The following is a 22,338-nucleotide window of genomic DNA, read 5'->3' as shown; positions in this document are numbered from 1 at the left end:
CTTGACCTGAGCTGATGTCGGACACCCAACTGACTGAGACACCGAGGCTCCCCTACTATGACATTTTCTTTGTTCTCTTAGAGGTCATTTTAAAAGTTGGTTTAGTAATCTAACATGTGCTGAAATTTAAAGGTAAGAGCCTAAACTTTAAGATTTTTTTATTTTTTAAAATTTACATCCAAATTAGCATATAGTGCAACAATGATTTCAGGAGTAGATTCCTTAGTGCTCCTTACCCATTTAGCCCATCCCCCCTCCCACACCCCCTCCAGCAACCCTCAGTTTGTTCTCCATATTTATGAGTCTCTTCTGTTTTGTCCCCCTCCCTGTTTTTATATTATTTTTGTTTCCCTTCCCTTATGTTCATCTGTTTTGTCTCTTAAAGTCCTCATATGAGTGAAGTCATATGATTTTTGTCTTTCTCTAATTTCACTTAGCATAATACCCTCCAGTTCCATCCACGTAGTTGCAAATGGAGAGATTTCATTCTTTTTGATTGCTGAGTAATACTCCATTGTATATATATACCACATCATCTTTATCCATTCATCCATTGATGGACATTTGGGCTCTTTCCATACTTTGGCTGTTGTTGATAGTACTGTTATAAACATGGGGGCGCATGTGTCCCTTTGAAACAGCACACCTGTATCCCGTGGATAAATGCCTAGTAGTGCAATTAGTTTTTTGAGGAACCTCCATACTGTTTTCCAGAGTGACTGCACCAGCTTGCATTCCCACCAACAATGCAAAAGAAATCCTTTCTCCACATCCTCGCCAATATCTGTTGTTGCCTGAGTTGTTAGCCTGAGTTGTTAATGTTAGCAATTCTGACAGGTGTATGGTGGTATCTCATTGTGGTTTTGATTTGTATTTCCCTGTTGATGAGTGATGTTGAAGATTTTTTTTTTTAATGTTTATTTATATCTGAAAGAGAGAGAGAGAGAGAGAGAGAGAGAGAGCAAGCGGCAGAGAGGCAGAGAGAGAAGGAGACAGAAACTGAAACAGGCTCCAGGCTCCGAGCTGTCAGCACAGAGCCCAACCCGAGGCTCGAACTCATGAGCCAGTTCATGACCTGGCTGCAGTTGGAAGTTTAACCGACTGAGCCACCCAGGTGCCCCTAGAACCTATCCTTTTTAAACAAATATTAAAATATGCCTGTCCAAGTCTATAAAAATTTTCTTGGGATTTTGGTAAGAATTGCATAAACAATTAAATCAATTTTGGAAGATTAAAAAAAAATTAAGTCTAACAAGATGAAAATGAAAACAACCAGTATAATCTCTCCCCAAATTATATAAATTTCTGTTCATTCACATATTCTCTTTGAATGCCTAAAATAACTGTAAATTTTTACTTTAGAGGTAAGAAAACTAAGGTAATAAATTTTACAGGTAAGAAACCTTGTGATTTGATCAAGGTCACTCAGAAAAGGGGGAGGGCAGAGTCAGCACTCAAACACAAATCCTAAATATTTTATTTTCATCCTTTATAAACTCATCAGAACCTAATATGCCAGGGACAAAAGAGCAAAAAAAAAACTGATTTCATACTAAAACCCACTGATAGTCAAATCAAAATAGGAATGTTCATTCCTCTCAGAAGACTTCCAACTAAACTCCTTTTTGAACAAGCAAGAATTCACATGGTGCTATATAATCTCTGGGTCTCTATCCTATCTTTGTTTCAGTTTTCTTCTCTGTAAATTGCAGGTAATACCCTTGCAAGGAAACCTCAGAGCTGACAGGACCATTACAGACAGCGGAAGAAAACAGTTTTAATTTGGAAATCCCTAAAGTCCTAAGACAAAGTAATCTATTAAAATAATAAAAATACATAAAACAATCTGAGATTGAAATAAGTGATACTTTTTGCGTACAGAATCTAAAACTAATCTGCAATGACAGAAGCAAGTCACTGGTAGTCGGTGGCCACAGGTAGAAAAGATTGGCGGCAAAGAGGAACAAGGGAACTTTTTTGAGCGATGAAAATAGTCTATCTATCTGCTTGATTTTGGTGGTGGTTACATGGATATACACACCTCAAAACTCAGTAATTGTAATGTTTAGGTTTAGCTCACTGTATGATAAATTACACCTCAATAAAGCGGATTTAAAAAGGAATAGAAGACACAGAATCAAAACCAGGCCGTACAGAGAAGAGTTCCCCCAACAAGAACAAGCTTTTCTGCATACCACTTTCATATCTACTGCACTTTGGAAAAGTGTTTAATGAACATATTTAAACCAGAAGAAATAAAGAGTTGTTAAGACACAGAAGTTCATCTGAAGACCCACAGTATGTTCAATAACTTATTTTTCAGTCATAACTGATCAGTAAGTATCAGAAGGCCACGAAGTAGTGTCCTACCAGTTTTACAGAGAGAGAAATAGAAGTGCTGGGAAACGGGACTATAATCCTAAAAGTTCAGTTTTAATGTCCCAGCTATAAGATTCTGAAATCTCCTAAAACTATATTTGAAAAAAGAAAATTATTTTTAAAAACTATTAACGTAATAATTGGGTAAGATGAAGCAGTACCCAAGGGTCTGAGGAGTCCAAACAGCCCTAACCTACACATTGCTAATTTATGACTATCTAAATGCAATTAATAAACACAGGTCTTCTGCTTCTCGTGTATTTGATACCTAGCAACATAGAGAGGCCATCCAAAAAAGCTCATATTTGAACCGCATATTTGAATGGCAAGTCTTGATTTTACCATATGTTAGCGATGCTAACTAATGGCTAAGGCTGGGTTTAATCTACCTGACATCTGAGAAAATCTTGCACATTTCCTACTGAACATAAAAATAAAGAAAAGGGAAGAGAATGACATAAAAGGTACTTTGAATTTCCAAGCTTCTTTTAATTTTATTCCAATGGATATAAACTTGAAGAAAAGAAAAAGAATAGCCTGGAATATTTTTATTCTAAAAAGTCAGAGCTTCTGTAACTCATGGGTGAATACAGGGGTTCCTTATTCTTGATGAAGCCATCTGCCTTCAATATTTGCAACAGAAAGCCCTACGGGTTACTAAAATAATCTTTTAAACATAAGACACATCCCAAGAAATAATAACTTTCAGCGAGGAGCTGGCATAAAGCAGAACAAAAGGCTAATACACTCTTCCTTGCCTCCTACTCATTACCCTCTCCCATCATCTCTCATCTTTTACAGTACCTCTAATGAAACCATTTGCAGATTTTGCAACATTATGGACAAAATTGTTTTCATTGTTTTATTTGTAAGTGGTCAGATAGTCAAATTAACTACACTATGCTATCAACAACTGCATTCTTATAGACTGAGTTTGTTTGGGCAAAGCACAGAATTTTCAGTAAGACCTTTTTGTTTTCTATGGCCTAATATCTAATTTTACCTAAAGGCAAAAATCACATCCATAGATCTCATTTTTATCCCATTCAACAAATTTGTGGTCATTAATGACTCTATATAGTGGCTACTAATCAAAATATCTACAGTGAACTTGTGCTATATAGAAATTCAGAATATCCCCTTAAAAATCCCATTCTCTTCATATAGCCAAGAAGTAATTAAATCAACTTAGAGCTTCAAGGCAATTACATTCCTCAGTTACTGTAAGTAGATTATGCCCCATTTTTCATTTAGAAATATTAAAAATGTAACCCGAAATATGTTTAGGGGAATACAACTATTTAAATTCAAATTAGGATTATTCCCTACTGTATACTCTTCCCAATTAAAAGGTATAACTACTGCTTAAATATTTCATAGTTTGGGCAGTGTATGTAGGAACTCTCAGACCAGCTGGTGAACAGAGAATATTTGAGCACAGGTACTACAGTATGTTACTACCTTTCAGCTACCAGACCAAGCACAGGCTCACCTTTCAAAATAACTGGAATTCCTAGCTACGCAATACATTAAACTGCTGCATAACCACAAGGAAAAAAATACCATGTCTACATGCATATTTTACTCCCAGTCAGCAAGCATCTTCCCCCCAATTTTTTTTTTTTTTTTTTGATATCTTGAAGTAACTATTCTTTCTGTGGCCAAGATTATACTGCCCATTAAATTGAGTTAATGGACTATTTGGCAAACCAGAAACTGGCTCAATCACCACAGCACAACGAAGGAAGAGAACGTAAACTGGAATAGACTTCTACAACGCCCCAATTCCTTAAATCATTTAGTGGAACTGAAAGCCACTGGGCAGGGAAAGGCAGAATATGTGGCTAGTCAACATTATGTAAACGTGGAGTGGAGGCCAAAGGGGAAAAAGCTTGCTCATAAGAATAGAAAAATCTAACAGTTCAGCCTAAAGTCTTTGCTTTCTTACTAATGGTAAATGGCTACTTTTAGAGAAGGAAATTAAGAATTTAGGTTAACTCACTCACTCTAAGATGGTTCTTCTCTTGGGGGGGGGGGGGGTATTATTATTACCTTACATCCCTCAAACTTTTCTTTCCATATTCTTCTGATTCTATGACCTAGTCATCTAAGCCAAAACTTATAATCAATTGAATTTTATATAAAGACACCTGAACAAAAGTAACAACCTTTTCACTGTCTCTTTACCTCCAGTCTTACTCTCTCTCATGACAGCCGAGAATGATCTATCTAAAGTAAAATCTGATCGTGTCACTCCTCAGTTTTAAATCCTTCAATGTCATGCCACTGCCTGTAGGATAAGCCCAGACTCTGAAGATAGTATGCAAAATCCCACCATAATCAAACCTCTCTCCCATCCCACCATCTCATACTACACCTTAAACTAATTTGTAGTTCCTTAAAAAATAAATAAGCCATGCTATTTAACACTTCCAGAGACACTCATATGGCTCCCCTAACTCAAATGCTTTTCTCTTACTCATCTTGATACCCATCCAGCAGCCACCTCTCAATATTCTTCCTTCACCCAATTCAAGACCCAGCTGATCTCCTCCTGGAAGCTATTCCTAGACCCCTAAACTGCCTTAGGTGCCCAGCTTGTGTTCTCCCGTAGTTCTTTGGTGTGGTAGGCAAAATAATGGCCCCCAAATAAGTCAACACTTCAATAGTCAAAAATCCATGAATATGTTACCTTATACGGCAACCTGATAGATGTGGGTAAGAGATTTGGATTTAAAATCATCATCCAGGATAATCCAGGTAGGCCAATCTAATCACAGGAGTCCTTAAAATCAGAAAACCTTTCCCAGCTGCAAAGACCGAGAGAGATAACAATGAGAGAAGAATTAGACCCATTGATACTGGCTTTGAAGATGGAAGAAAGGAGTATGAGCCTACCTTATATGGGTGGCCTCTAGAAATTAGAAAAAGCAGAGAAACAAATCCTCTTGTAAAGTGTCCTGCAAGGAACACAGCCCTGCTGACACCCTGACTTTAGCTCAGTGAGATCCATGTCAGATCTCTGACTGATAGAACTATAAGATAATAAATTTGTGTAACTTCAAGTCATTCAGTTTATGGTAATTTGTTACAGCAGCAATAAAAACTAATATATTAGGGCACCATTTTTATGATGCTATACTATTACTGTCTGTGTCTACTAGAGGATGGGAGCTCTATTTTATTCAAAATTATTTTCCCAATACCTAGCACAGTTGTTGTCTACAGGGATGCTCAACAGTATTTTACAACTGAAACATGTTCATAATTTAACTCTGAAGATGTTTATTACTATAATTAAAACATTTTTCTTCAATTCAGAATCTTAATTGGCAATATGAACTACTTTCATTCTTCATTAGTCATTCCAGGCACAGAGATCTATTAATACAAGTTTATTTATGAGTTTCTCCTTTCATTAACAGGACAAGTGCTCACTATGACACAGTCCTCCTATGGAGCTTGCATGTATATAGCTTTGTTATCAATTTTCCTGCTTCATATCAGATACCATATTTATAAAAAATCATATATATTGCCATCAATATATTGTTGTTTTTAGTTCTATCAATCCCGAGATCCATTAAGAAGTATTTTATTTATTCACAGTGCTTTTAACCTAAGTCTCTTGAGTATCTGACAAAATAAATTAGTACTGGAAGTTTATCTCTGAAATCAAGGATTTAGAAATATTCAGAACCTACAAAGTCCCATTTCACAACCCTCTAAAATTGACATTATTTCCCCCTCTTCAGCAGCATGCTCAATACTATAGTTTACAATATCAGCCAATATTCTGAGGGCATAATATGTGCACATCTCTGCAGTATTCTTAATCTTTACAATGACCCTACAAAGGTGATTCTACCTATTACCCTTATTGGGATGGCAGTGGGGGGGGGGGGTTGCTCAGAGGGTTTAAGTGCCTTGCCTGAGATTAATTACACAGCTCAAAAGTAGTAGAGATGGGCATTCAACTCCAAAGTCAAAAGTAAAAAGAAGTAAATTTCTTAGATCAACACTTAATGTAGCTTATTCTGTTCAGAAATGGAATTTGGGAAAAGTCAACCTTCACATCTGACAAAGAGTTTTCAGACTGGCAGGTACCCATGAAGGTGTGGCAGTGGCTATCATAAAATACCAAGAAGTACACATCATGTGACAAGGTGAGATGAAGCACTCTGGCCATGAGATAAATTCATTTTCTTTGTAGCTTAAAATACCTTTTCTAAGAGGAAGATAAGACTAAATCATATCATCCCTGTGCATTTTTCCTAGCAACTGATACTTCTACTCCTCTGGAGACAAAAAGTAGAAAGATTCTAAATTTCAGGCTCATTTTGTGGTTTAAGATTGGTTCCATATGCAATTCAAAACTCTCATTCAGCATCTTCTGATGCCTCTCATTACTAATTCTTGTTAGTCATTAACACAGGCTAAAAATGGACTGCAGAACATTGGCAGCATTGATCTTCACTTCACTAATCCGCTCTTCAATCTCAACTCTCCTAACTCTCTCGTCTTTGGTTCTCTCGTCCATAACACAAGAAAGTTAGATTAGACGAAGTCTAAATCTTTTCTTAATTCTAATATCCCAGGATTGCATTAACCTTTGCATTCTGCCTGGCATTCTACTGAGCTGAGTAGAGCTAGCAGAAACTTAGAAGGAATTAGGATATAATTAAAAAGCTTCAGAGGGACTATGTTTCAATCTCAGTGCTGTCACTTACTAACTATATGGCATTGGGAAAGTCTTAGTTGCCTTGTCTGTAAAATAAGGGAAAAAAATACTACCTGTGGTTATTTTGAGAATTAAATTTTTAAATACTTTTTTTTTAAGTGTTTACTTATTTATTTTGAGAGAGGGAGGGAGAGAGAGCCCCCAACCAGGAAGGGGCAAAGAGAAAGAAGAGAGAACCCCAAGTAGACTCTGTACTATCAACGTGGAGCCATATGCAGGGCTCAGTCTCATGACCTCAAGATTATAACCTGAGCCATTATCAAGAGTCACCCAGGCGCCCCTTTAAATACTTCTTTTAAATGCATCTAAAACAATGCCTGGTGCTGAGTAACTGCTCACTCAATATTCCTTTCTCTTAAAGTGTGACTTGTAAGTATTATAAGCAGGTTTTTCAAAGGAGCCATTTCTTGAAACAAAATTTAAAAGTTTTGTAGGATTTAAAGATAATGTAGTACCAAGACTGTCTTAATCTACTTGGGCTCCCATAACAAAATACCATATGGGGTGCAGGCAGCAGGGTGGCTCAGTTGGTTAAGCATCCAACTCTTGATTTCAGCTCAGGTCATAATCTCATGGTCCTGAGATCGAGAGCCCCGCCCCTCCCCAACACCCCTCTCCATCCCCCACGCTGCACTGGGTATGGAGCCTGCTTAAGATTCTCTCTCCCTCTGCCCCTCCCCTGCTCATGTAAACAAGTGCATGCACGCACTCTCTCTCTCTCAAAAAACAAAAACAAAAACCCATAGACTATGTGGCTTAAACAAAAGATATTTATTTTCTCACAGTTCTGGAGGCTACAAGTCTCAGATGATGGTCTGACAGGGTTGGTTTCTTGTGAAAGCTCTCTTCCTGGCTTATAGATAGCTGCCTTCTCACTGTGACTTCTCGTATTCCTTCTACTTCCAGTCCTGCTGGATTAGGGCTCCACCTTTACGACCTCACATCATCTTTATCACCTCCCCACAGGCCTTATCTCCAAATATATTAACATTGGAGATTAGCACTTCAATTTATGAATTTTTTTCTAAGTTTATTTATTTATTGTTGGGGGGAGGATGGCAGAGAGAGAAGGGGAGAGAATCCCTAACAGGCTCCCCACTGTCAGCGAGAAGCTCCACGCAGGGCTTGAACTCATGAACCATGAGACCGTGACCTGAGCCGAAATCAAGAGTCAGATGCTTAACCAACTGAGCCACCCAGTCACCCCACAACATATGAATTTTGGGAGGACTGAAACAATCAGTCCATAACAAAGAGTATTACTTTATTTTTGTACTAAAGTTTTTTATTTTAAAGCAAAGGTTATAGACTTCATTCAAACCTCATTCTAAGTCTCTAAGATGAATAGAAGTCCTATGATCCTACATGGATACTTGGGGAACAGACATGGAGAGGTTAAACAACCTCTTAACCTTAATGATACATAACCTTAATGACACAGCTGAATAGAGGCAGAGTTACAAACAGAATTTGGGCATTTTAACATTGAAGCTCATTCCATTAAATAATACTGCATTTTTGAAACTTCTATTTCTAAATATATTATCATTGTTCTCTCTCACATTACTTCTTAAATCTGCCTTAAAATTCTGTTTTGAAGGGGCACCTGGGTGGCTCAGGCAGTTAAGCACCTGACTTTTGATCTTGGCTCAGGTCATGATCTCACAATTTGTGAGTTCAGGCCCCACATCGGGCTCTGCACTGACAGCTTAGAGCCTGTTTGAGATACTGTCTCTCCTTCTCTCTGCTCCTCACCTGCTTGTGCTCATTCTCTCTCTCAAAATAAATAAACTTTAAAAAAAAAAAAGAAAGAAAGAAAGAAAGAAAAGGAGACATTCTTCCAAAAAAAAAAAATCTGTTTTCAAAAGATAATTTAAATAATATCAAAGAATGGGGAGATTTTTTTAAATGACTAACGTTCTCAAAGCCAAGGAAATAGACTAAAGAGAGCCATGAAAACCAAGGTTTAATCAGCCCCATGATTTTGTGATGTGTACTTTTAGGGAACGCCAAGAAACTGACACATTCAGCAAAGTCATTGGCTTATTTCTTGACCAACACTCATCAGTGATGCTCATCCACCCACAGACAAGCTGGAGTTAGATAATTATTTCCAGTAACTAAAAGTTGCCTATTCTTACTTTCAGAAAAGGAAAATAGATTACTTTAATAATTATATTTCACGTTCTCTGGGTGGCAGAGATTTTAGACACCATCTTTTTGGGTAGCATATACTAGTATATCTGTGGACATGACACAGCACAGAGGGTTGTTTCCAAGAACATTCTCATGGGGTGGGGGGCAGAATTCTTTCAGTGGGGAGAAACACTGGCTTATATTTAGCAGGCATTACTCCTCAGACCACTTTGGCTAGGTGTTGAATTCTTTCCCTCTTTTTAGAGATTAAAAAAATGTAAAACTAGGTGATGTTATTCCAATTTTTATCCTTTAGCACTGACATGCAGGCTAGCACCTTCTAGAAAAAGTGAGAAACTGCCTGTTCAAAAATAGCAATTTTTACGGGACTTTCTGTACTTTTTGGGTAGGAAGGGAGGGAGGGAGAGAGAGATCACGCTGTACTTGTCCTTACCTAACCAAACTAAATATTCTATTTAAATATATTAAATATTCTATTTTTTCTTTCCTTTTTTTTTCTCCCTGAAACAATGTTTGTATTCACTGTGCAAAAATGTTGAACCTCCCTATGTTTCTTCAGTTGGAAGGGGTGGTGAAGGTGGTGGTGGTAGTGACTTCCTGTTGCTGATCTCTAGATTACTCGTCATCTCTTATTTGGCTCACAGCCCCTTCACCACCTGTGTTACAACTTTCCTACATCAAATTTCTACTGTTGTAAATACCTGAGAGAATTTCCATTTTCCTAGTGAGACTCTGACTGATAAAACCACTACACAATGGCAATTTTGCCATTTACTGTTTAATTAGCTTTTTCATATACTTGTGTGCTTTAATATGTTTCCTCAAGTAAAAATCTTAATCTTGAAACCATGCACTCTGAGATCCTAACTCTGAGTTCTTAGGGCACACACTGAAACGAGGATGAGGAGTGCAGAAGGGAGAAAAACGTGGACATGGAAGGTCAATGAACAAAATGGGGTCGCAAAAGCTACTCAGGTAATATGCCAGCTATGACAAAGTAATGTCAGCCAAGGAGTCTCTCAGACTGAGATGTTCTTTGAATACAGCAAAAAGTATTATTAAAAACATGTCAATACATGTACAATGAATACAACAAGCAATGATAATGCTATTACAGCCTTTCAAAAATCAAGATTCCCAGTCAACCAGTGAATTATGCAATTTCTTTAGAGGCTTCCCAAACTGGCTAATAATCCAAAAGAAATGTTTTATGTATGAGTAATTGTTAGTGGCTGTAACTTAAGGCAATCTACTGAAAATGCAATTCTTTAATGCTAACAGTCCAAAGATAGACTGGTATCACAACACAGTATAAATGTTATTTTAGAGGAAAAAGGGAGAGTACTAGATGGCTTGTGCACACCTCTTTCAGGAATTGGTTTCAATTGGGCTAGTATCCCTAAAGTAATACTTGGACACAATCTTTGAAAACTCCGGTCTGGCAAGAAAAAGCCCTAAGAGACCATATTTAGATAATCATTTATGTTTCAGCAAATCAAATTGCTTTGACTTATAGGCATAAACTCAACAATGATAGAATACTAATAAAAATAACAACAACAGCTAGCAATCAAATCGTAGTTACTATATTTATGTGCCAGGCACTTTTCTAAGTGCTTTATACACTTACCTCATCTAGTAATTCTCACAACTCATTGGGATAGGAACTCTTATTTCCCACCCCACCTCCAATATTACAGACTAGGCTTAAAGACAATAAGTAAGTTGCCCAAGTCCACACAGCTAGTAAGTAACAGCTAGAATTTGATCTTAGGCAGTCTGATTCCATAGTCCATGCTCTTAATTATTATACCGTATTCTCTCCCTAACTTGGTAAAAGTCATATGTGGAACTAAGTGGGGAAACCAGGAATTCAAGACAAGTCTTGAGCTACATTTAACCAAAAACACATTTAGTTATAAGACATGGGACGTTATAACTCTTTGGCTCTCCCCTTTGAAGCCGTTAGAAGTCTTTACCGTCACCAGCAAACAATGTCTGTGGAACTAGGCAACGGGCATAGCACAATATGGGACCCCGGTGCCATTGTATATCAAATGGTACATAACAAAAAGAGCAAAGTTTTTATGGTCAGAAAATCATGGGTTGAAGTCATAACTTTGCCATTAATTGGGAGTATGCTACTAGAGTATAGGTTATGACGTCAGACAGACCTTGATCAAAATCCGAGCTTTGACAACACTGTGTAGGGTGGCAAAGTTTATATACAGTACAAGAGCACCTAGCCAAGAAAGCAAAATGGGGCCGAAATTCTGCCTATGTTCAACTGCTCAGCAAGCCATCCGCCCTGGAATGGGGGCTATGTGTGCTGGAAGAGGTGGCACCTAGCACAAGCCCCCAAGCTACTACCTAGGGTAGTGCGGCAGCCCAGAACTTTCAGTTATTTAATTGGTCACCACAGGGGGCACCTTTTTCTATTTCAAACAAAGTTTTCTCAAAAACTACAGGTGACTGCCTACTCTAATACTAGCTATGTAATCTTGGGCAAGTCACTTAATCACTCTAAACCTCGGCTTCTTCATTTGGAAAAAGTGTTTGAAAATAGTACTTGCTTCATAGTGAGGTTCTAAGGATTACGTAAAATGATGCAAGTCAAGTGTTTAGTATAGTATAGTGCCAGGTACTTAATAAGTGCTCAGTAAATCATAACCAATAAATCATAACCACACGTAACACAACCTGGGCCTCCCATCCGTCATCAGTTAAAATGAATACCATCTATCTCACAAGACATTTCCATGAATGTTGTATTGTGACAAGAAAGCATTTTATAAACTGTTACATGTTTATTTATAATTTTTATATAAAGAATTAGCAAATACAAAAAGTTTTTGGTACCCAGCACTTAGTAAATGCATGACAAATGTTAAATGGTATTGTTGCTATTAGTATTGACAACTCATTTAAATTTTTTACATCAAACATTCGTGTTTAGGTATTTCTTATTTTAGGGAGGATAATCAAGCTCATGCATCATTTTAAATTGTGAGAGGAAAATTATCTCATTAGAGAGATCTGTAAGCAATATAAATCTAAGGAGTCTAAGACTAAGTGGTATCCAGCCCCACCCCCACCCCCACCAAAAAAATCCTACAATCCATCAGGTTTGAGTTAAATTAAAAAAAAAAAAGGAAGGGGTGCCTGGGTGGCTCAGTCGGTCAAACGTCTCACTTCGGCTCAGGTCATGATCTCACAGTTCATGAGTTTGAGCCCACGTCGAGCTCTGTGCCGACAGCTCAGAGCCTGGAGCCTGCTTCAGATTCTGTGTCTTCCTCTCTCTGTACCCCTTCTCCACTCACACTTTGTCTCTCAGAAGTAAATAAACATTAAAAAAAAAAAAAAGGAAAAGAAAAATCACGTCAGAGACACTAAACCTTGCTTAAAATTAGAGCCTCTCAAAAGAAGAAACTATATTTATATCCACACAACACATAAAAACCACCAGATTTACACATAGTAGCATAACTGTAGTTTCTTTGAACTTGGAAACCGTATTCTTCAGAAACTGCCTGTTGATTCAGCTCAAATTCAAAATAAGTATGTGACCCTGCTCCCCTAAGAAAAGGGCTCCTTCCACCCATATTACAATGTTTGGGACATTTAAAGTTTCTATTACCATAAATTCCAAGCTTACAGTCTCACAGCAGCTATAATTCAGCTGCAAAGAACAAACATAGGTCTGCAAACCAGAGGACTTAACAGGCCTCTGGCTCTACAACAGACTGATTCTTCCTGTGACCCATGCTGCAGGCATGGATAAAATGAAGACCTAAGACTGCTATCAGACTTGCTTCATGTCTATCTTCCCAATGTGTTTACATTTTGTTGTTTTGTTACTGTTCATAGTTATTCCCACCACCAGAGTGCTAGCAACACATCTGTTGATACAGTACTAAGGGAAGAAAAGAATGCTCTCTCAACTTGATTAATGCTTGCATCTTCTTAGCGCTCAAGCATAAAGCACATTCTAGATTTACTGTATTATTCTCCCCATCAAGATACCTTGATGGGATGGACACCAAGAAGCTCTGGATTCAAATGTGAATCGGTCACTAAGTAGTGTTATGTCCTCAGGACATCATGTAAACTCTGCAGGTCTCCTCTGAGATAATGTATGAAAGAGATTTTTAAAATTATAATGTGATGTACATATGGAAATGATTATTTCTGCCAACAGTATATCATAAAAACAGATATAAGAACCCTGCTTTAGTCATTCCAATGGAATAAAAGGAAAAATTATGAAAGTGCTCTTTGAGAATAGTCTCTATAAATGTGAGACTTACAGATTACATCACCTTTAATTCTTTCTAATCGTATTACAGTACCCACTAGAGGTATTATACACAGATGGCTCACTCAAAAGGTAACCATAATTTGGAAACTTCTAGAAGCGTAAGTATTGACAGTGGGGATAATCAGCTTCGTCACTAATATTATCTGTTGGGCAATACGTGCTCTCTTTTTTGGCTTTTTTAGTAGTATTTTACACAGCCACGTGCTTCTTCTACAAGGGCAGTAAAAGAGCCTCAAGTTTGCCTATCCTGCCATCTCTCATGGGAACAAAGGAGAAGCAATATTACCTCCATTTAATAAAGGAGAAAAATGTGGGTGATCATCTAAACATACGAAATAAAAAATGAAACCAGAACTAGAGCAGAAAATAGGCTAAGTTCATTATTCTTTTTCCTAGAATACACTGCCTTCCTTGGGGCAGGACAAAGCTCCAAACTGAAAAAAAGAAAACAAGAAAAAAAAGTCCCTGTCCTTTCTCTCCCAGGCTTCTTTGCTACCCATGTGAGACCCTTGCACCACAGAGCACAAGAAGCAAAAACTTCGTCCCATAAGGCATAGCAAGGGATGAACTTCACGAATCTTTGTTTTCTACTTGTCAGCTCTACAAACTATATATAAACTGACCTCCATTAAGATCAAGGCCAGCCTCATGTGACTCAAGCTGCTCCATTTGGGAAGGAAACCCTGGACATCTGGCAAAATAATCTGCCAAAGACATGGCTCCCTTCATCATGAACAGGCAGATGAACATGATGGCCAAATGTCAAGAGTGATACTGAATGACTATTGCTAATGTGCAATTACCTCATTTACAGAGGAATTATTTTATTTACTTAATGTGCATTATTACTAAACTACAACCTCTCTAGTCCAGAGTACATCTCACACACAAAGCATGGCCACTAAGAAACAAAACCGCCACTTCAACTGGCTTTAAAACCAACTAGGAAGAAGCCAGAAACACAAGGGTAGTTTAAGAATTACAACCAACACATGAAAAGATGCTCAGCATCACTCATCATCAGGCAAGTACAAATCAAAACCACAATGTGATACCACTGCACACTTGTCAGAATGGCTAACGTTAACAACTCAGGCAACAACAGATGTTGGCGAGGATGCGGAGGAAGAGGATCTCTTTTGCATTGTTGGTGGGAATGCAAACTGGTGCAGCCACTCTGGAAGACAGTATGGAGGTTCTCCCCAAAATTAAAAATAGAACTACCCTACAACTCAGCAATCACACTACTAGGTATTTATGCAAGGGATATAGGAATGCTATTTCAAAGGGACACATGCACCCCAATGTTTATAGCAGCACTATTGACAATAGCCTAAATATGGAAATTGCCCAAATGTTCATTGACAGATGAATGGACAAAGAAGATGTGGTATATATATACAATGGAGTATTACTTGGCCATCAAAAAGAATGAAATCTTGCCATTTGCGACTACGTGGATGGAACTAGAGGGTATTGTGTTAAGTGAAATAAGTCAGTCAGAGAAAGACAAAAATCATATGACTTCACTCATATGAGGACTTTAAGGTATAAAACAGATGAACATAAGGGAAGGGAAGCAAAAATAATATAAAAACAGGGAGGGGGACAAAACAGAAGAGACTCATAAATATGGAGAACAAACAGAGGGTTACTGGAAGGGTTGTGGGAGGGGGGATGGGCTAAATGGGTAAGGGGCATTAAGGAATCTACTCCTGAAATCATTGTTGCACTATATGCTAACTAACATGGATGTAAATTAAAAAATAAATTATTAAAAAAAAGTTAAAACTCTACCCTAAAAGAAAAAAAGAATTAAAAATTGCAGGTGTTATGGGTGCTGACCCCTTCACAATTGAATATCCATATATAACATTTGACTCCCCAAAAACTTAACGACTAATAGCCTACTTTGACCAGAAGTCTTACCAATAACATAAACAGCTGGTTGACACTGTTTATATATATACACTGTGTATATATATACACACACACATATAATACACCGTATTCTTATAATAAAGTAAGCTAGAGAAAAGAATTAGAAAAATCATGAAAGATAACATTTACATAATGTGCTGTAAAAAAATCCACATATAGGTGGACCTATGTAGTTCAAACCCGTGTTGTTCAAAAGTCAACTGTATTTCCCAAGTTAAACATTTTCATGCTATACAGTATACAAACGTGTCACTGGGACAGTATTTTGCTAACAATGTATGGCAACACTGATATGATATAACACAGGCTAAAAATGGCTGCTTATCTGGACATGAGGTCTACAGATGTAGTAAATGCTGATTTGGTTTTAAAATACTAAATATGTTTCAGCTGCTGACATGCATCACCAATCTGAATTTATACAGAGAACATACTGAGTCCATAAAATATAACAAAACAGTGTACAAAGTTTCAGAAGGCAGAAAATGAGGAATGATTTTTTTGTTTGTTTGTTTGTTTTTTAACTAGATGTGTGTTAAGTTGAGACACAGAAGTTTTGACACAGAGGTTGTTGTTGAAGCCTTTTCCATCTGACAGACCTGTGCTCCTGTGGCCATAATTTGATATGAAATGTATTTTAAAACCTTTTAAAGTGAAACTGACATTTGAAACTCATCAAGGTGTAGTTTATTCACGTAAATTTTCTTATACAGTTTCTCTTTCATGAAAACTGTGTTCGGGTTTCCGAGGAGCTGGTTGAATGACTCTCACGGCTCATAGATGATCACTGTTCCAAATCTCATCCAGATTATTCTTCTGTGCCAATTTCCCTTTCCTGAGACATAACAACTATTTTGGGTTCTTGGACTCAATACCTATGTGTGTGTGTGAAGGTGTTTTCCAGCCCACCAAGAAGCAATTCTTGGACACCAGCAGAGTATCCAAGAATTCAACTCAATTCTGACAGTGTCTCCCTGGAGACAGCCAGACAGAAGAGATGCGTAGGGCAAGGTATGTGGGAAGGGGCATGGAGCTTCCATGCTCTCTCCAGGCATACCACTGTCCCCACATCTCCACATGTTCACCAACCCAGAAGCTCTGCGCAATGATGATTTTTGAAATAGAATATCTAAAAAGATAAATTAGGGACCCTTGATTTCATATCAGAGGCCACTGAAAGTTTTTTGATCAAGGACAAATATTTAAAACAGTACAATTATACAGAAAACACTTAAAATTGATCCTAAGAGCAGGTTTTAATTTTATTTTTTTTAATGTTTATTTATTTATTTTGGGGGCAGGGGAGGGGCAGAAGAGAGGGAAACAGAATCCCAAGCAGGCTCTGCACTGACAATGTGGATGAACCATGAGATCATGACCAACCAGGGGCCCCAAGAGCTGATTTTAAATTTAAATAGAAAAATGGATTAAAGATATAAATGGGCAACTTATAGTAGGAAAAACATGAACAGCTAATATATTTTTTAAATGCTCAGCCTCACTCATAATCAGAAAAATAATTTAAAAGACTAGGAGATTCCATTTCATACCCATTACATATATAAAAAATAAAAAGCTTGACAACACCACGTGTTGAAAAGGATATAGAGCAGTGTAAACTCTTACACGCTGCTGGTGAAAAAGTAAATTGCTCATGACCACTTTGGGCAGCATATGTTAAGAAAAATATGCAAATCCTACACCCTAGCAATCCTGCTTGTTGGCAAATACCATAGAGAAAGCCTGGGCCGGGTACCCAGAGAGATCTGCACAAGAATGTTCACAGCTGCAATTTTATTAGAGAAAAAAAAAATCCTGGAGGGGCGCCTGGGTGGCTCAGTCGGTTGAGTGTCTGACTCCTGATTTTGACTCAGGTCAGGATCCCAAGGTCGTGGGATTGAGCCTCATGTCTGGCTTTGCACTGAATGCAGAGCCTGCTTGAGATTCTTACTCTCTCTCTCTCTCTCTCTCTCTCTCTCTCTCTCTCCCTCCCTCCCTCCCTCCCTCCCCCACGTGTCTCCCCCGCCAATCACACTCTTGTGCTCTCTCTAAAACAAGCCAAACCAAAACAAACAAAACAACACCCTGTAAATAGCTGCCTATTAACAGGAGAATAGAAAACAAGTGTTCAAAAACTGTTGAATGAATGACACCAAGGAATGAACAACAGTGTTCTCAAAGGAGGTCAGAGCCTCAGGAATCTGTGGGTGTATAACAACCATGTCATCAGAAAGAAGACAAAGAATACAGTGCAGAAAAAAATATTTGAAGAAATAGTCGGTGAAAACTTACCAATTTTGGTAAAAGACAAAACTGTGGTACATCCATACAATGGAAAACAACCCAGCAATAAAAAGGAACAAACTATTGATACATGGAACAACATGGGTGGATCTCAAAGGCATAATGCAGAGTGAAAGCCAATCTCTAAGTGTTACAAACTATTTGATTCCATTTATGTGATAATCTGCAAAAGGCAAGAGCATAAGAACAGAGAACAGATCAAAGGTTGCCAGGGGTTGTGGATGAGAGGAGGGTTTGAGTCCACTGGACAGCACAAGAGAATTTTAGGGGTGGGGGAACTGTTCTGTATCCTGATTGCTAATGTGGTTACACAAATCTACACATGCATTAAAATTCACATAAATGTACAAGCAAAAAAAGTCAATTTTATTATATAGACTAAAAAAAGAAAAGTCTAGGAAAAAAATCAGTATCTCCTCTAAAATCATGTATATCCAAGATATATGGCATCACATATCCCATGCCTTTTACATGTAAAAAGCCACCAGATCACGCAGATATACTACGATATCTCCCTCAAAGATGGTTAACAAAAAAAATCTAAATAAAAGCACTGAACAATAAAAATCAAATGTGTAATCAATGTCTTGCAACATAATTTTATCAGGAAGAAAGTGCTCCATTATTTTTTGGTGTTTTGTTTTGTTTTGTTTCAAAGATTTTATTTTTAAGTAATCTCTACACCCAATGTGGGGCTCAAACTCACAACCCCAAGATCAAGAGTTGCACACTCCACAGAATGAACCAGTCCGGCACCCCCAATGCTCAGTTTCTTTGTACTTGTTTTTAAGGAGTTAATCTAGAAGATTTAAAGACAATAACTTTGCACAATTAAAAGAAAACATTCTTCTGTCACATTTTATACCTGCAAAACCTTTTTGTAGGGGATGGGAGATATAGCCAGTCTGTTAAATTAAAACCTTTTACCTTTTCCTTCTCATTCAACCTCTCAAGTTCAATGTGCCCTAAATAAAAAGTTGTCTAAGCCCTGAGATAAAGGAGATGTCACCGACAGAACAGGCCCTTAAAAGTGATAACTTCCACAAATGCACTTTCCATAGCCTACCAGGATTGCCAAAACAGAAGATAGCAAAGCTTTAACAAAGCCTTTTAACTTGGGTGGCCATGTGTCCTCATCTGCTTATGACACCTCTGGTTTAACACATGTTGTCCCGATATAATTATTAACAGCACTCTCTCTCAACTCTAGAGGTGCTGTGGTTAAGACGATAAATTATACGGCAACCCCAGCCTTAACCTATTTCCCTTAAGGAACCTAACCCATAATCCCTACCTATCACTAAGACCTAGAATGCAGGCTTCACAAAGAGAAGCACTAATACTAGGTTTAAAAAAAAAAAAAAAAAAAAAAAAAGACTCAGGAAAAATGAATTTGATTAATGTGTTTGTGTTGTATTTACTTGTTCTGTCAATTACAGCTAATAAAATTCTCTTCTTTGGACTGTATGACTGCATAAAAATAACGCAAAACTCTAATTATTCCATAGCCTAGTATCTTAGAAGAAACTCCATCAGTCACATTGAATAACAACAAATCACTCATTTAAAATCTCTACCCCCGTGCTCACTTCAGCAGCACATATATTAAAATTGGAACAATGCAGAGATTAGCACGGCCCCTGCACAAGGATTACACGTAAAATCACTACCTGTGCCTCCATTCTCATTTTAAAGTGACTGAATGGTGTGGGAAGGCCAGTGCTTTTTATTCCAATTTAGGATGCTGTTTGCCAAATTCTAAGGAATTCTAATATGCTATATCTCCACACGGAAAGTCTATCTCTGCTTCCTTGATGTGATATCATTGTCAAAAAAAGAACAGGTTTCAAATTATAATTCTTTCTTGAGGCTGTAACAATGTGGACCAGATATCTTTCTTTTATAGTCTATCTAAAACAATGAACTTACTTCCTCAGGGAATTAACTGCCCAAATTCCTTATATCTCCTTGTCATCTACCCTTTGGGCAGTTCATTGAACAGGGAAAAGTTAATACTCTTGCTATCACTCCTTGGTAATGAATCTGATGAGAGAAAGAGAATAAAATGATAGACTTACACTGTACATTATAAAAGCCACTAGCATCATGCTCTGCTGACCACTTGAAATGTGTCTCATCCTAACTGAGATGTGTGGCAAGATTTTTAAAACTTAGTACAACAACAAAAAAAGTAAAATAAATAATAATTTTTATATTGAGTACATGTGGAAATAATTGCTTTGATATTCTGTATTAATATATATTACAGAGGGGCTCCTGGGTAGCTCACTTGGTTAAGCATCTGACTCTTGATCTCGGCTCAGATCATCTCATTTGTGAGATTGAGCCCCACATCCGGTTCTGCACTGACAGCACTGAGCCTGCTTGGGATTCTCTCTCTCCCTCTCTCTCTCTCTGTCCCTCACCTGCTAATATGCATTCCCTCTCTCTCTCTCTCTCTCTCAAAATAAATAAACATTAGAAATAATAATAAAAATAAAATATACAAATTCACTGGTTTCTTTTTACTTTTTTAATGTGGCTACTACTATAAAGTTTTAAATTACATAGATGGCTGCATTATTTTTCCATTGAATAGTCCTACAATAAACCATGTTTTGATGTGTTTCCATAATAATTTTCATAATAACAATAGCAGGCATAAAACTGACTTAGTTACAAAGGCTTTGCAATTGCACCACAGGTGTCAAAGTGACAAAGTTATCTGTAATGAGAACAGTCCTTGTTACTGTACAGTAATTAGCACTATATTATCCTTAACAGATTTTTAAAAAGAAATAAAAACCAAAGCCAAACTCACCATATTTTTAACATGCAATGTTCCTCACTTTTTTGTTTCAAGAATTCTTAATTCTCTAAGAACTTACTGAGTATCTCCTATTTGTCTAGACACTGTACAATTTCTGAAATATCCCAAAGCAACCAACCACACACTTTTTTACTGAAATACAGTCGAAAAGTTATATTAGTTTCAGGTGTACAACACAGTGATTCAATAATTCATTACGCTACACAATGCTCACCATGGTAAGTGTGTTTACCATCTGTCACAATACAAAGTTATTGCAATATCAGTACGACTGTACTTTCCATCCCTGTGACTTACTTATTTTTCAGCTGGAAATCTGCAGCTCTTAATCCCCTTCACCTTTTTGGCCCACCTCTCTCCCCTCTGGCAACCACATCTATTTGAGTCCATTTCTTTTTTGTTTGTTTGTTTCCTTATGGAAACAACCTAAGTGTCCATTGGTAGATAAATGGATAAAGAAGAGGTGGTGTAAAAAAAAAAAAAAATGTGTGTATACACACACACACATATCACACAATGGGGAATATTACTCAGCCATAATAAAGATGGAATCTGGCCATTTGTGACCACAAGAAATTATGCCATGTGAAATAAGTTAGATAGAGAAAGACAGACACCATATGATATCACTTACATGCAGAATCTAAAACACAAAACAAAACACCATAGTCCCAGTCTGGGAAACCTGTATCTACAGAGGAATATAATGTGGAAGAAGAAAGCAAAACATAGGCCCTGAACATAAACTAGATGCAGCAAATAGGCAACCTGAGTTCAAACAAAAATAAACTCAAACTATTATTCCAGAATGCTTTTGCCCTGCATCTGCTCCTGAACTTCCCCTTATACCTTTAGTTTCTATTTTTAGCTGCTTTGGGTCATATCTCCAGAGTTAGGCTGAAAAGGTCTAAACAGTTTCACTATTAGGTTCAGAACTCCCTTTATATTTTCAAATTTCAAATAGGCTGACTTCATGCTTAGCAACCTACCATTAAGAATTTACCAAACTTCTTGGGTGCCTGGGTGGCCCAGTTGGTTAAGCAGCCAACTTTGGCTCAGGTCATGATCTCACGGTTCGTGGGTCTAAGCCCCACATCAGGCTCGTTGCTGTCAGTCTGTCAACTCAGAGCCTGGAGCCTGCATCAGATTCTGTGTCTCCCTCTTTCTCACTCTCCCTTCCCCTGCTCGTGCTCTGTCTCTGCCTCTCAAAAATAAATAAATGTTAAAATAAAAAAAAATTTTTTAGAGTTTACCAAACTTCTAAGTAAAAGATAATAAATCAGGCCATTCCCAATCCCCTACATAATCACTACAGCTTTTGTTATCTCAGAATTGGTATTAAAAGATTCAAATAAATTATTTTTTCCATGCCCTGGACATTATTTTTTCCATACCCTGCCTACCTTACATGGTAGCAATTATAACAAATTTTGCATTGTTTAAATTTCACATGGCTGCTGAAATCACAATTATAATTACAAAATAAAATGAGATCTCCAAACACACAGCAACTAATATACTCCTGGAGGCAGTTTCAGGTATTTGAAACACTAAAGTCTTTTTTTTTTTTTTTAAGTTTTTATTTATGTACTTACTTTGAGAGAGACAGCGAGAGCAAGCACGAGCACGGGAGGGGCAGAAAGCGGGAGAGACAATCCCAAGTGGGCT

At 37.5% G+C, this 22,338-nt stretch overlaps 1 protein-coding gene and 1 non-coding gene across 10 annotated transcripts in view; one reads left to right on the top strand and one right to left on the bottom strand.

Moving 5' to 3' along the window:
- Window positions 1-22,338, bottom strand: part of MCU (mitochondrial calcium uniporter) — a 205,605-nt gene that overhangs the window by 130,514 nt on the left and 52,753 nt on the right. The window lies entirely within an intron of this gene.
- On the top strand, window positions 19,422-19,525 carry LOC122232217. Its single transcript, XR_006209561.1, has one exon. It is a non-coding gene; the product is annotated as a U6 spliceosomal RNA (small nuclear RNA).

This window comes from Panthera tigris, chromosome D2 (genome assembly GCF_018350195.1).
Source record: "Panthera tigris isolate Pti1 chromosome D2, P.tigris_Pti1_mat1.1, whole genome shotgun sequence".
Lineage (NCBI taxonomy): Eukaryota > Metazoa > Chordata > Mammalia > Carnivora > Felidae > Panthera > Panthera tigris.
Note: the sequence above shows the minus strand (reverse complement) of the source record. Positions and strands in the feature narration are given on the sequence as shown.